Source organism: Corapipo altera, unplaced genomic scaffold, assembly GCF_003945725.1.
Source record: "Corapipo altera isolate COAL_440 unplaced genomic scaffold, ASM394572v1 249, whole genome shotgun sequence".
Classification (NCBI taxonomy): Eukaryota; Metazoa; Chordata; class Aves; order Passeriformes; family Pipridae; genus Corapipo; species Corapipo altera.
The window spans coordinates 1314504-1330158 of record NW_020884982.1 but is presented as its reverse complement, the minus strand read 5'-3'; the positions used below and the strand labels follow the sequence as shown (position 1 = coordinate 1330158).

The 15655-nt window shown below is 44.8% G+C and overlaps 1 long non-coding RNA gene across 12 annotated transcripts; it reads right to left on the bottom strand.

Annotated features, from left to right (window-relative positions):
* On the bottom strand, positions 1-15634 carry LOC113957976. 12 transcript variants are annotated; one of them, XR_003531358.1, is made up of 8 exons: positions 15511-15632; positions 14536-14638; positions 13691-13970; positions 3837-4016; positions 3522-3577; positions 2195-2345; positions 862-1058; positions 1-203 (listed from the first exon to the last, which is right to left on the bottom strand). It is a non-coding gene; the product is annotated as an uncharacterized LOC113957976 (long non-coding RNA). The 12 variants fall into 12 exon arrangements; XR_003531353.1 differs by lacking the exons at positions 1-203; positions 862-1058 and adding exons at positions 11450-11577; positions 12971-13008 and having other exon boundaries at positions 1940-2345; positions 15511-15634; XR_003531352.1 differs by lacking the exons at positions 1-203; positions 862-1058 and adding an exon at positions 11450-11577 and having other exon boundaries at positions 1940-2345; positions 15511-15633.
* Between the last annotated feature and the right edge of the window lie 21 nt (positions 15635-15655).

Here is a 15655-nt window from a genome sequence, read left to right as displayed (position 1 = left end):
TAAAACATACCTCACTGGCCAAAGGCTGTGTCTGCTCTTCCAAGAAAAGAAAAAATTGGCTCATGCCAGAAATATGTGGCTGCCAGCCTTGTTCCTTGCCATGCAGTGCAGTGTTCTGCTCACTGTCTTTTCCAACAGCCTGTCATCTTCTAGCAGAGACTCTCCCATCAGCTGCAGCACCTATTTTCTCAACCTAAGAGAAACTGCAGAGACACGGGACTTTTATTGGAGATCGCCAAGGACAAATGTGTGACTTCCCACATTTGTGTAGTCATTTAGAAATTACTTGTGAGTGAAGAGTTTTCCCTTCCTTGGGCAGGGTTTTTTGACTCACAGGTATTTTGTGGCTTCTAAAGACTATGTCATTTTCTTGCTTTTCATGAGTGTTGTGGAATTACATGTGATCTAAGCTCTCACAGGGAATCATAAAATGGTTTGGGTTGGAAGGGACCTTAAAGATCATCCAGTTCCAACCTCCTGCCATGGGCAGGGACACCTTCCACTATCCCAGGTTGCTCTGAGGCCCATCCAACCTGGCCTTGAACACTTCCAGGGATGGGGCAGCCACAGCTTCTCTGGGCAACCTGTGCCAGGGCCTCCCCACCCTCACAGGGAACAATTTCATCCTGATACCCAATCTAAACCTGCTCTCTGTCAGTTTGAAGCCATTGCCCCTTGTCCTGTCACTCCAGGCCCTTTCAAATACACTCTCTCCATCCTTCTTGTAGGCTCCCTTCAGGGACTGGAAGGGCGCAATGAAAAACAAGAATGAAAACAAAGCCACCCAGCCATAGAATCACAGAATGTGTTAGGGTGGAAAAGACCTTTAAGATCATCAAGTCCAACCACAAACCATCTTACCTTCCATGGTGCACTTGGGTCTGTTTTCCTGCCTTTATGACAATGACAACTGCAGCAGCTGAAACTGTGGACAAAGCCACCCCTTCTATATTTAGGGTTTGTCCCAAGAAATCAAAAAGCTGTGCAAATACTGCCTTTTTATATCTCAGAATTGCACCCAGGAATGACAAGCAGTTAAAAAAACTCCCAAATCAACCCTGAAAAATTAAATAGACAGGGAAGAAAACTGGCTAGAAGTTCTGTAGGAAAATAAGTTATTTAATTTAAATGGGATCCAATGTGAAGTCTTTATATTATTATATTCTGAGCTGAAGAACCGAGGCTCCATTCCTCTCCCACTGCTTCCACTCCTAGGACTGTTGAGTAGTTAACATTCACTAATAAATACTGTACAAGATTTAGATAAAGCAGTGCTACCTAAACCAACTAATACATAAATAAAACAGGGAAAAAAATGCCTTTGCATATAAACTTCCATTTCAGCTGTAAATCTCACATTTTCCTTTGCAAAAAAACTGCATATAGCCTTTTTCTGAAAGCAAGAAACACTTCAGAACAAATATTTTAAATCCATTGTAAAGTTGATAGTAGAAAGAGTGAAATGAAAGTTCAGCTTTGTGTCTTTATCATTATTATTATTTGTGTCTTTATTATTATTATTAACACCTAAACACCTGATCTAAGAAGTTTTTTTATCAAACTTAGAGGTCAGAGTTTAAATACTGATGATCTATTTCATGCTGTAAGCGTCTCATCCCACAATAATATACATATTTCATGGTTTGACTGCATTAGGCACAGCCAACTGAGAAAAATACAAAAGAAACTACTGTGAATTATCTCTATCATTAAGACACAAAATTAAAAATAGAAAGAGTTGTCACCCCTGCCCTGCAGTATAAACCAAAAATATTGCACACAATACTGCTGCAAAATCAGCCACCATGAAACTTAGTTCAGAATTCTCCTTTCTCTTTCAAAGAATAGATTATTACATGGTTTTCTAATTACATATTATGTATTAAAATAAAATATGTGTATTTCCACTGAGGCACTTACTTATCAATGAATAATTTTATTTAAGAAATTTTAAAAGCCTTTCAAATTGTTACACATACAGGTTTTCTACGTAAGCAAGAAGAAATGAAAGAAAAGGCATAACCACAAGGACATGTTTTGCCTGGAAGAGCTTCATAGCCCTGGATGAGGAACCTATCACGGGAACCCATCTCCTGCAGAGTCACATGAAGTTGCACAACTCTGGTTCAGATTAAATACCAATGACCTGCTTCACTCTTACAATGAATTTCACTGTAAAAAGCACATTTAATACCATGACTCAGTCGGCAAAATATCTTCTGCTCCTCCTGGCCAAGGCTTGCTGTGCCCCACAGCCACTTCCAGCAAAGGCTCCTGCCACTCACTTTTCCCAAAGATTAATGGCTGAACAGCCAAAGGGACCAAAGGGGATTTGTCATCAGTACCTGCAATAATGAAAGCACCCACAATTATATTTTGTTTTAAAATAGTACCCCACCCCCCCATAATAGAAGTCATCACAAATATACCCCAAACTTTCAACCTACAAGCCACTGATTTTTTTGGGAGGGCATTAAAACAAGTACTGAGGGATCTATGAGAGGTCACAAAGAAAAACAAAGACTTATTAGTACGGCCTACATGTAATGGAAATGTTCAAGGGGTCTGGAACTGAAAAAACCTCACATTACAACCACTTTTATAGCTCTGAGGTCAAAAATCAAGAAAAATAAGATGACAGACCATGTTCTTATTAAATCTTTAATTCCTAGGAGTCCCGAGTGGTCAGCATTACATAAACTTTTATTAAAAATGAATTCCATTCCATGAATAACTTGCATGTATTGTGGAAAATATTTATTAAAGGCAAATGCCATTCCATGAATAGCTTGGGTGGTGCTTACTTGGGTAATAAGAGTGTGTTCATTTATTTTAAATGAAGTTCTGTCTTCTGCCCAATTAAATTAGTTTTATGCTTTAGTCTATCACCCTTTTCATAAGTCAAGTCTATAGACACATTTTATACAACATAGGGTTTAAAATACAGCTTTCATAAGAACCCATATAAAAAAGGACACTGAATGCAGCTCAATAGTTGCTCTTAACAAAGGCTCAATGGGAGGGAAAAGCAAATAGAACACAGAGAATAAAATGTCTGTGATGAAGAACCTCTAAACCTGGCCTAGGGCTGGGAGACAACCACACAGGGACATGAATTATTGCTCAGGTCTATGTCCTGCCAAGTTAAACCACTTCCCACATTGCTCCTTCCATGATCCTACGCTGATGGAATCAGCAAGAAGCAAGAAAAAGCAGGAAGACAGAGAAAGCAACAGCAAACTCCTGGCACATATTGCAGGAGCAATGGCACAGCATACTTGTTTCAAAATAGAGCAGCTGCACGTGCTGCCCTGATACAGAAAGGGTCTCCAGGGAAAACTCAGACAACTGAAAAAAATCATCCTCAACTTTTGTAGACAGAGATCCTTACATTAGGGGATCATCCCTGGAGCCAGCTGCCATCTGCAAGTGTTTCTCGGCTATACTGAAAGGTTAAAGATGCAACTTTTAAAAGCTGGATTGCTGGATGGAAGAAAAAAATTGTTTATCCCACCCCTTACCACTGTCCATGCACAGCCTCTTCTCTGTCAAGTTCCTCTGCACGCAGGTTTGGAGTCTACAACAGCACAAACACACACACACACATATAAAACCTGTAACAGTATATCCTGATATCCTATAGTATCTAATATAACAATATGATATTGGATAGTGTATCCAATAAATCAATCTGCGTTTTTTTTACATGCAGCTAGTAAAACTGCAGCCATGCATACACAAATTCCCTTTCCCTCTAACTGAACAAACAAGCTTTTCACAGAAACCACATCATCTGTGTTTCCTGACTCTGTTGTTTCAGATTCTGACTTGCTCACCTTTTTTGCCTCTGGGCTTCTATCTTCTTTGGTCTTACTTCTTCATTGTTTCTATTCCACACATCCCTTCCAGAAGACAAACTGCAAAATCACAGGAGTGAAACTGCTGAATTTTTGAAACCACAGCTCTCAGAGAAAGGTGTATTATCAGCCCATCCTCATCTTGAGCGAAGATTAACTCTGTATTAAAACAAAAAATAATTTCAAAATATTTTAAGTAATAACAAACTGAGAATAAGCCATCAAACAAAATAAGAAGAGCCCCTTATTCAAATATTGAAGAAGCATTTCTAGAGCATGACTCACCTACTCCTAAGGTCGACACTAAAATAGGTTGGATGATTCACCACCTAAGAGTGTCCACTTCTCCCCAGAAGTTTTGAAAGCAGAAGACAGTTTAGATACTCTATTTGATTTTTAAAAAAATATGTATTTTAAGATTTGGGGATTAATTTCATTCTCTACTTTTGACAGGCTCATAAAGGGTTTTTTTTTCTCTAGTTGCTTGAGGAAATTAGGCTTTTTTATCCCATTGTCAGCCCCCCATTTGTCACAGAGTAACCAACTGGCTCATTTCAATCAAATTTAACAAGGTCTTAGAGGAATCAGAGATGAGCAGGCTCCTATAGGCAGGGATCAGTGGCCAGGTACAGCAGAGAGCTCTCACTGGCATCCCCATGGGAGGATCAGCAGGGACAGACTGCCCTTATCCATGTTGTTTGGCAGTTTATGTAATATCTTGTCCAGGCAGAAGGTCAAAATACTTGGTTTGGGGTCACTGAATCTGTTGGGAACATGGGAAGGACAAAAGGATGATTTACGGGGAAAGGGGTGTTGGGAAGAAAGTAAAATAAACAACTGCAGAATGTGTCAATTTTATAATAAAGTATTAATTGGAATATTGGTAATAATGAGCTCTCTATGTACTGTTTGGGGTCTTTAGACTGTAAGGATTTGATTCTGTAACACTGCATGTGACCAGGACTTCCACTGCTGTCCACTGAAACAGCTGATACAAGGACTGTCAAGAGCCAAATGTGGGGCTGGTTAACTCCAACTGAGCCTGGAAGCTGGTGCTCCTAAAATGAAGGACAGGACCTACACCTGTTTTTTTGGTAGCCCTTCCTCTCTAAGAGATCCTGAAATGCTCACATCCCTTAGAAGATGGGGACCTCTGCCTCCTAAGAGAATCTCCAAAACAGATTGCCAGAAATGAATCAGAAATTGTCTTCTCCTATGAGGAAAGGCTGAGAGAGTTGGGGTTGTTCAGCCTGAAGAAGAGAAGTCTCCAGGGAGACCTTACGTGGCCATTCAATATTAGAGGGGTCATACATGAAAGATGGAGGAGAGGCTATTTCTGAGGGCCTGGAGTGACAGGACGAAGGGTAATAGATTTAAACTGACAGAGAGGAGGTTTAGATTGGATCTTAGGAAGAAATTCTTTCCTGTGAGGGTGGTGAGGCCTTGGCACAGGTTGCCCAGAGAAGTTGTGGCTGCCCCATCCCTGGCAGTATCCAAGGCCAGGTTGGATGGGCCTCTGAGCAATCTGGGCTAGTGGGAAGTATTCCTGCCCATGGCAGGGGGTTGGAACTGGATGATCTTTAAGGTCCCTTCAGACCCAAACCATTCTGTGATTTTATGATCCGAGAACACCTGAGGAGAGAGCTGGTGACTTTCCTGAACCTGGGAATTAAGGACAAACCCCACAAGGCAAGGACACTGGTTTCCTGGCAGGGCTGGGAGGTGCGAGGAGTGAACTGCACATGCTGGTTCCTGTGCTCGACAGGGCCTGGGGGCCTGGCATCCTGCTCCCAGCACCTGGTTCTGAGGTTCCCCCCCTGCGCCCACGCAGCATCCCTGCTCAGCCCCAGCAGGAATCCTGGCCCACCACGGGAAGCCCCTGGGAATGGGGAAGGGGGTGCCCAGGCTGGGCGGCACCAGCACGTGGCCGGAGAGAAGCAAGAAACCACAACTGAAACCAGGCAGGGAACAGTAAACCCGGTCCAGGCAGGAGCACGGGCACGGGAGAACATCTGCAGGGATAAGAGGTTTGGAAAACAATCTCTGGGAAGAAGTGGGGGAAGTGGGTTTGTTGAGGCTACAGGAGGCTGGAAATAGGGCAGGACATGATAGTGCAGTTGCAGCACATGAGAGGTTTTTGTGAAGAGAGGCAGCGATTACACTGCAGGAAGGACAACAATAGGATCTAATCAACTTAATTTCCATGAAAGGAAAGAAGACAGGAGAAAAGAAAAAGGCTGGGTGTTGCAAAAATGTTCTCTGAATAAGCCTGCACTGGAATAGATTATGTGGGAGGTTGTGAAACCCCCTGCACTAGAAGCTTGAGAAGTTAACCAGACATCTCTCAGTAGATGGACTGTCATGCTATCCCTCAGCCTTTGGAAAGCAAAGATCCATCTATCCTTTTCCAAAATAAAGTAAAAAGCACCCATGCATATCACACAGACCATTAAAGGCATAAATGATAAGAATAAAAAGTTTAGCATTTGGATAACAAAAGTACTATGGGCCTGGGGAGATCATGTTGGTTTTTTGAGAATCACCAACAAGAAGGAGGTCCAGGGAATGGAACATCAAATATCTAGATCTCATATCCACTGAATTGCAGTTGTGAAAAGCTAACTTTTAAACTTTTTGGTCTTTGTTTCTTTATTCTCTCAGGTTTTTTTGGGGGGCTGCAACTCACCTGTCCCAGGAGGTGTCAGAAGAGTCATCTCTCTGTGACAAAAGCACACTGAGCACAGGACAAGGATGTGGTCCCTACCTCAGCCAGTCTACAAGCTGAGCATCCCATGCAATGCAGTGAGTGTTTTTCTAAGGTAGAAAACCCACTCTTTTTATAGGGTCATTCTGCTTTTATTTGCAGTATTATTCTTGTGCCTTTCTTAACTAAATGCAAAGAAAACTAAAAATATCTCACAGTATGAATCACAAAAAAGGCCCTTTCTGTGTGCTGAGGACAAAAGCCTTTGTGTTTTTGCTGAAACGAAACAATCCTGCTTCAGTCTGCCCTTCCAACAATGGCATCAGAGCTCCAAACAATACTTCCCCAGGCCAAGTGCATGGGTGTGTTTCTCTCCAAGCTCACATCCATCTTTACAATCCATCATATGAGAAAGGCTTCTTTTTCCATAGCTGAGTGGAGTGAGGGGCATGGGGAATCCCCTCTTGGTATAAAACAAGCCAACATCACAGAGGTGACTTCAGGAACCTGTGCTCATTTTTCTGGTATTAAATTTGTGGGCCATTACAGGATCCATGTTAAGTTTAGGGCCTCCAGGAAAGCTGCCATGGGTGGCCTAGCTGGGGTTTGGTCTTGTGTTACCACGGTCCAGTAGAGAACAGGCATTTTCAAGGCCTAGCAAGTGATCAGCAACTACATGAAAGTTTGGTTAAAGGAAGGGCTTGGTCCCACAGAAGATGCCTGTGACCATGGCTATGCTCTCCAGGAAGACCCTGCTGAGTTGTTATGCTGGACCAGCACCTTGCAGGTGTTTTGGAGAACCACAACAAGGACCTCCTGGCAGTTTCTGGAGCAGGTTGAGGGTTCAGTGATGTGTGGTTAGTACTGAATGTTGAGGATGTCAGGATGGGGTAGGAGATCAAGGGCCACCAACCTTCTGCAGGGTAGGGGATGAAGAGATATCAGGCAAAGCCTAGAGGAGATGGGTTTCTCCTGTAGCCGTCATAAATAGGAGAAATAATTTGCACTACAGGGGAGAGTATTCCAGGCAGTAGGATTTCCTTCCAGTGCCTGACAACCCTTCTCTGTCCAGGAAAAGACTACGGATGGTTTCTTTGGGCTAAACCTGATCTCCACCATGCAGACATGGAGTGAGGAGCCAGTCTGCAGCCCCACACACCTCCCTGTTATGTGTGCCAGCCTCACTTGTGTGCCTTGAGCTGAACAAGGGGCTTTCATTTCCTCCTGTGGCTAATATTTTATTCTAAAAAGCTGAAACTACAATAGAATGATAGATCTTTCTTGAGCACTCTCAGAAAAAGCCTTAACAGTAATCCAGTGCAATTGCCTGCCTGAGCCTCACAAAAACTGAGAGGGAAAGCCAAGTTGTTCTTTAAACCTGCTGGTGTGATGCTGTACTGACCTCACCAACATACAGGAGCATGTGCAACAAACAGGAGGGTGTTTGTGTTCATGTCCTCCCACCTGGATGCAGGAAACAGCATCTGGAACAGCTTCCCATGAGGGGGCACTCCAGGCTTGGAGACCTCCACCTCAAGGACTCATGCAAAGATGCTGAATGTGGAGGGAGGCACATTTCAGCTGTTTATGCTCCTCTGCAAAAACTAAGCTGATGAGAAATTACTGTACTAATCTCATTAAAAGTTACACTGTTATGTGCAATTTTATCTACCAATAAAAGCCAAAACAAAACCCCAAATGCTACATCCAGGTCACAGGGAGAATTTGGGATTTCTGTACTTTTAAGTGCTTGATTTCACAGCCATTCAAGAGGATCTTAATACAAACTAGGAACTTTTGTGTGCAATTTTTTAATTAATGGAACCCTCTTTATTGGTGAATGGGACAAATTAATCTTTTTGTGGACTGGATTTTGTGTCTAACCAACAAGAGGGCTGGTCTGAGTCATCACTACTGACCTACACCACAAGCAACACCACTTGGACGGACATTATCCTATGAGGATCTCATCTAGGAAGAGGCAGCTTCCTAGCACAGTGGTTTCCCAGTGGGCAGAGATGGGATGACTGGATGGGGTTGGGGCAGAGGCAGTGCTGCTGTTGTGAGCACAGGGGAAAGCTGAGTGTCATCCTCTCACCTCTGCTGCTCACACTGAGGTGCTGCAGCTGCCTGCATGGGCAAAAACCTGCACACAGGCAGCTCCCTTTCTGTTGGAACCAGAGGAATATATTTCAAGCCCCTGGAAGGCAGCACACTGCTTTTGTTTTTGCTCTCCATGCTCAGTTTTGCAGAGGTCCTAACCATTTCAGCAGCTCTGGACTTGAGTAAGATCTAAATAAATCACATCTGCAGTGATGTGATTTTGTCTGTATTCCACCTTTTCCTTACAATGATTTACTTCTAGGGCTCACAGCTGAGCAGAAACCCTGAAGAAATGACCACAGGGTAACTGGCCTACCTGAGCCTAAACAGAACAGAAAGGCAGAATGAAGTGTGCTGGTTGTTCTGGTAGTGAATTGATTTGTTATCAGCATCGTTTCTACAGAGGGCTGTGAGTGTCATACACCCCCCTAAGTTAAGTTATTGCCATGAACACCCATATATGCCAGAAAAGTTCAGAGGAAGACTTTGCTTAAATTCTTGCCTTAGCAAATGGAGTGTAAGAATTTTACGAATCTTAGTAGTCTTCTCCTGGACTTCTCAAAGAGGAAAAGAAGAAAATGGATCATATATCCTCTCTATTTAAGCCTTTTCTCACTCCTAAGGAAGGGAAACATCAGTCAGTGAGCTGCAGGTAAAGTCAAGCAGCAAGTCTGTCAGAGACTCAAATCCAGCAATTACCTGCATGTGGATGTGAAAGGGAGAGGTGTGTAGGGAGTGGGCTGGGAAACAACTTACTGCACCGAGACACAGCATTAGGGCTCTGCTTCAGGTTTGCATCTTATTCAAGCAATTATCTTCTGCACAGCTCCCTGTCCCTCTGCGGCCACTGCGCAGGAAGGACAGCTGGACACGACGCTGGCAAATTCCCCTTTGTCTGTGTGCTCATCTCCACCAACTTTCTCCATCCCAAGAGGCCAAATTCACAGGCCATCCACCCCACCAATCTGCAAGGAGTATCTGGTTCTTAAATGCCTGTAGGATCAGGAATATTGCAGGAATAAAGAGAGGAAATGACAGCTTTAAGGAACTGAGGCTATGAATTACAGTCTGAGCTCTGGATGGAGCCCCAGGAGAGGAGCACAGAGGAGCAAAGCTGTTAACAAATTAGTCTCCTGTGCAGGGGAGGCAATATTCAAGACAGGGATCTGAAGAACTGGATCCCAGACAGCTGGAGACACCACAGCAGCCTCACTGCCTGGACCAGACTGCAATATCCTCAGGAAGCTGCTGCTCCCCAGCGCTGCAGCCCACAAAGCTCTCAGCTGTTCTCAGAGACCTTTGAAGGCCACGTGTATGGGAGATCACAGAGGGATTGGGGGAAAAAATAGCTTTGTTGCAGTGTTCAGAGTCACAAAACACAGAAATTGAAAGCACCAACAGGAAACCAAGAGCTGCCTCCTAAAGCTTCCCTGGGAGCTGCAACAGAGGATTTCAGTCTGTGAGAGACACCTGCCAGGAACAAGCAACTGGGGTATCCTTTGCATGGATCAACTCACAGGGGAAAAAGGATAATCTCAAAGATTTCCTTAAAATTGTAACTGAGCTTGGAATTGCCTATGTGGATTGCTGTGCAAGAACAGCTGCTTGGAAATGTTTGCATAACCAGCTTGCATTAAGGTTTTTCAAAATTTGTTTGTGGTACTTCTGGATAGTAAGATCAGTGTTGTGAGTCTGGATTACCAAGAATTAAAACTTTTGATGAGGAAGTAGCGGCAAAGCCCTTTAAAAGCTTTCCTGTCTTTCTCCTTGTCCAACTGGGGGAATGAGTACATCTTAAGCACTGAGTTTTCTAACCTGTATTTATTTTTTGGATCCTTGTTTACAGATATTACCTTGTATTTCCTAGGTCTCCTGATGTTTGTGGACAACAGGCCAGAAATCACTGCAATAGTTTTACTCAGTAAAAGACACCTATTGCTGGCATTCAATGTAAACTACAAAAAATGTCCTTATTTATGTTCTTAGTCATAAACCATCTTTTCCATATACTAGTTCAAGCTTTGTGTTTTGGGGAAAAAAAACCCTCTATCTCAAACTCGTGTTATTTACCTGCAGGGACACTTCAATATAGATCTCTCTATATTAATCAGGTGGGAATAGGGCTTAAAAAGCCATATATTCAACAGGAAGGAAGGAGGGTGGTGTTAAACTGCATTAGGTATATCAAATATAATTTCTGCAAATTTGGCTGAGGAAAGTCTTTGTAAAAATGTAAAAGCTTGCTCCTATTTCACTGAAAATTCAATTGCTAAGTTGCCAAATACTACTGATGAGCAGGAAACACTATGCAGGTGTTTCCATTTGTACAAGGAGTCCTTAATCCTTTTTGTATGAAAAAAAAATGAAGTTGAATAAGGATTATAAAGATATATAATTTTAGAGGATTATTTTGTTCCTGGTTTTATTCTGTAGGAGCAAACACGTTGTATCTAGGTCACTTGTTGGCTGCAGGCTATTTGGGATTCCCAGGGGAGAAGGCACTTGAGAACCCTTTTCAGTCTGTGCCTGCTTCTCTTGGGATGTACTTGCTCTTTGACAATATGAGTTTTGTCTCAGTGCTACTATTATTAACTCAGATTATGTGGGTTTATAACCAGTTTTACATAGGAAGGCATCTCTGGTCATATCATCTGAAGGACTTTCCCAACTCTGCATTTTCCTAAGCCTTTCTGTCACAGGCACTTGGACACATCCTTGAACAAATTTCAGGGAAGATTCCAGAAATCAGTACTTGTCTATGTGAAGTTCACAGTTTCTTGCACACCTGTGATAAGTGAGGGCTCTGCCAGACAACAGCAGGAGTTCACCCTTAAAACTGCACCTATAGCTGGCACGGAAGCAGATTCCCAGACTAAGTCCGGCCCAAGCTCACTTCCACAAATGAGGGACTTCCTGTAAGTAAAGCAAGAAACAAAAGCTAAAAATACTGCTCCTCCCCAGCTGCTGTCATGTGGGGAAATCAGAGCATGAGATACACCTTCATCTGAACCAGGGAAGCTCAAAGCCATATCCCCGAGAGATGGTTTGCACACTCCAACAGCGTAATATTCCAGTGTATCCCTTCTGCCCTACCGGACTGAATCCAAAGCAATGGCTGTAAGAACAGAGAACCTCCATCAATCATAAGGGTGTATTCAAGATAAAAACAAAAAAAACCAAAACATGAGCAAACTGTGGAAATGTGACCTTTTTTCCTCTTTTGGTCGAGCAGCTGCCGTCGCTCGAGGAGGTGCTGGCACTGGCACCTACAAATGCAACAAGTGCACTGCGGTACCGAAGCTGAGCTGAGGCCTGGGGGAGTCTGCACTTCCCTGTGTGCTGCAGTGAAAACACAGTGCTGGATGCTGGGACTCTGCTCCCTCCCGAGGGAGAGCTGTAAACAAGGGGCAGGAAAGGAGACGAAGGGCTGTTACCGCTGGATGTTCCCAGCAAGCCTTGGAGGAAATGAAGGAAACAGCCGGACCTGACTCACTGGGGATGGGTGTTTTACTTGCCGCTTGTGTAAACTTACTCCAGCTCAGCTTCCAGTCCACTCTTCTGCTACTTTCCATGATTACAAAGGTTCTTCTTGTCATACAACCAGGTTTGCACCTGCTTGGAGTAAGGTATAGCTGCTAAACATGCCTAGGAGAGGGAATTGGTTTTCCAAGGAGGCTCAAGCAGATGATTTTAGTTAATTTTAAGACCCTTAGAGAACTCCCTTCCTCTGCAGTACTTTTGGCATGTCAGCAGCTTAACCAAGAGTTACTGCCAGGTTCTGTCCTGCTGTCTGCCTGGCTTTCTACACGCACAACTGTGTGCTTTGTGTGTAGGAGAATCAAACCCAGAACAATGTCTGCTGTGGAGCAGTGAGGACGTGACAGCACCGGGCTTCAGCGGGACAGGATGTTTACGAGGAGGATGTCTGAGTGGGAGGGCAGTGTCCAAGCTGCCTCTCAGCCTGCTGATAGCACAAGGCACTGCAGGAAGCAGGAGCACATCAAGGTACAGGGCCCTGCTCCTGTTGCTGCTGGGCCTCTTTGCAGTAAGAGGCTTTCCTTGCAGGGAAAGGGGCATCCCAGGTACTCAGGTGGTGCGGCCCAGAGTTCAGTGGGCTGAGATAGGACACAGTGCAGCCCAGTCCACCTGGGACACCTCTGTGCTGCTCCCTGTCCCACCTCCCACTAATGCTGGCTCTCACCTTGCCAGGGGAGGACCCTCAAGGATCCCCTGGCAAAAAAACATTGACTCACTGTAGCTCACCTTCTTAAAGGGGGGACAGTCCCAGCATGGAACAGGACCTCACCTGCTTACCCTGTGCAGGGTTCCAGACATGCAGATGTTCTAAACATAAGAAAACTGTTTCTTTTACCATGAGGATCGTTAAACTGGGCCAGATTGCCCAGAGAGACTGGACTCTCAAGATATTAAAACCCCAACTGGACACAGTGCTGAGCAGCTCCAGCTGACTCTGTTCTGAGCCAGGGGGTGGGCTAGATGGTCTCCAGAAATGCCAGCCAGCCTCAGGGATTCTGGAGCCCATCTGTTCTTCATTGTCACTGGCAGAAGCACTTCAATGGCACTGCAATTTTGCACAGGCCCACACAGAATTTAGGAGTCCAGTTCCCACGAAGTTAGGGAATGAGAGCTTGGCCCACAGAAGGATACACGTAGTGATACTGAGAGCTCCACATTTTAACTTCAGGCACTTTTCAATCCAAGTAAGGCATGAAGAAAAGTCAGGCATTCAAACTCTCTGTGCAATGGCCAGAGAAAGCAAGGTATCTCGGGATATGATTCACAAAAGCAAGAAGAAAATTGCCTCTGCAGATGCTGGAGGTGCAAGGACAGGTGTAAAGATTAAGCCCTTCTTAGACAATGAGCTGCCCTTTTCCGAATGACAGAGGTGCTGTTTTCCAGTCAGGATGAGGAATTCCAGCCTACTGCCGGCTGCTAGGAACTTCTAAAATGCAGTAGGAAGAAGCATCACCTATTTATGTAATGTCCCAGAAGTTTGAGCACCAACGTAAGAGAGACATGATTCAGAGTTGATTTCCCAGTATTTTGTGACCTTTGGGAATTTGAAGTATCCCTTTCCTCACTGTTGACTATAAACACAGTGATGTGGAATAGGAATCTCAATGGCAGAAGCTGATCCACTCTGCTGGAAAAAGTCATCCACACAAAGGAGTTATGGAATCAGAAGGCAGCAGCACGAGTACGATGTCCCTGGTCAGGCCAAGCTCTCTCCTCTCTTTTGCTGAACTCTTCAGAGCACATCCTGGAGGACACACACCTGTGCAAGCCTCAGGAAATGATTAGGGGAAAAAAAAAAAGGAGAGACTTATCAAAGAGATGACTCTGGATATCAATTTGAGGAGACAGAAAATACAGGTGAAGCCATCCTCAGTCACCTGTTGAGCATAATTCTTTGCACACCCTTGCATTCTTGATCAGCAAAGATCTATGCTGAAGGAAAGTGCATCCTTATATAAATCCTGTACCCCTTTAAGCAAATCCAGGCATCTGTACTGCAATTAGTAAAACTGGGACAGTGAAAAACAAAGCAACCTACTCTGTTTATTTTGCCATAAAATGGAAACGCCAAGCAACCCTAAAACTTCTGAATTCGCCCTTTTTTTTCCATGATCACAATAATCAGCTGTGTTAGGGTTTCCCTTTTTCCTGCTACTCCCAGACATCCCAAACACATACTGTCTTGTATCTAGTTGTCCTCCTCCCTTCTTCTTTCCCTTTATTTGTGCCTTTTCTCTGCCAGGCTCTGTTCCACTCTCCCATGTGGGGGAAATCTCCCTACGGGCTGTGAACCCCTGTCACTGCAGTCAAACAGGCAGACAGGGACAGAATCACCTTTACTGGGAACTGATGTGCTGTCTCCTTTCAGTCCACAGCTGAGCACAGCCAAACAAAGCTTAGATGCAGGCAGGGCTGCTCAAGATATTTACCAGTGTACCTAGGAGAGAATACCCAAGAATTTGAGCTGCGGATTCAGCTTTTTAATGCAGCCTACAGAGTTTTTTTACCCACGTCCCACTCAGTTTCTTCTAAATTCAGATGTTTCATTCATTTACATTTATCTGACGATCTCAGATGTAATCCTGGGATCCTGTAATCCTGTAAAGTCTGGGACAACCCGGCACTTTTCCTTAAAACCCCGGCTGCCTGTTGGGAGGAAACACAAGGTCTTCACGCATGTACAGCTAAGGAGAGGGAAAACAAGAGACTCAGCTAATGAAGGAAACTTAAAAAATAAAAAGCCCCTCTGTTTCTTGAGTCGGGATCAAGTGGGTCAGGTGCACCCTGGAGGCAAAGCAACCAAGCTTTCTCCCCTTGCCCAAACCCAGGGGGAGGATGCAGTTATTACAGAATCACAGAATATTCTGAACTGGAAGGAACACCGAGTCCAGCTCTTAGCCCAGCACAGGATCATCCCCAAGAGTCACACCATGTGCCTGAGAGCATTGTCCAAACGCTCCTTGAGCTCTGTCAGCCTTGGTGCTGTGCCCACTACCCTGGGGAGCCTGTTCAGTGCTCTGGGGGAAAAAACTTTTCCGAATATCCAACCTGACCCTCCCCTGACACAGCTCCAGCCGTTCCCTCGGGTCCTGTCCCTGCTCATAGAGCAGAGGTCAGTGCCTGCCCCTCCGCGGCCCCTCGTGAGGAAGCTGCAGATGCTGTGAGGTCTGTCCTCAGGGACAGTGCTCTCTCCTCCGGGCTGAACACACCAAGTGCCCTCAGCCACCCGTACGGCTTCCCCTCCAGGCCCTTCACCCACATTCATATTATTCAATTAAAAAAAAAAAAAAAAAAAAGGAAGGAAAATACCTTGCGCTCGGACGCGTCGGGGGCGGCTTTTCCCGGCCGGGCGCAGGAGCGGGGACAGGAGCGGGGACAGGAGCGGGCACAGGACGCGCCGTGTCCCGCGGCGGCCCCTCGGCCGCCCTGCCCGGCCCGGCCCGGCCCTGCCCCG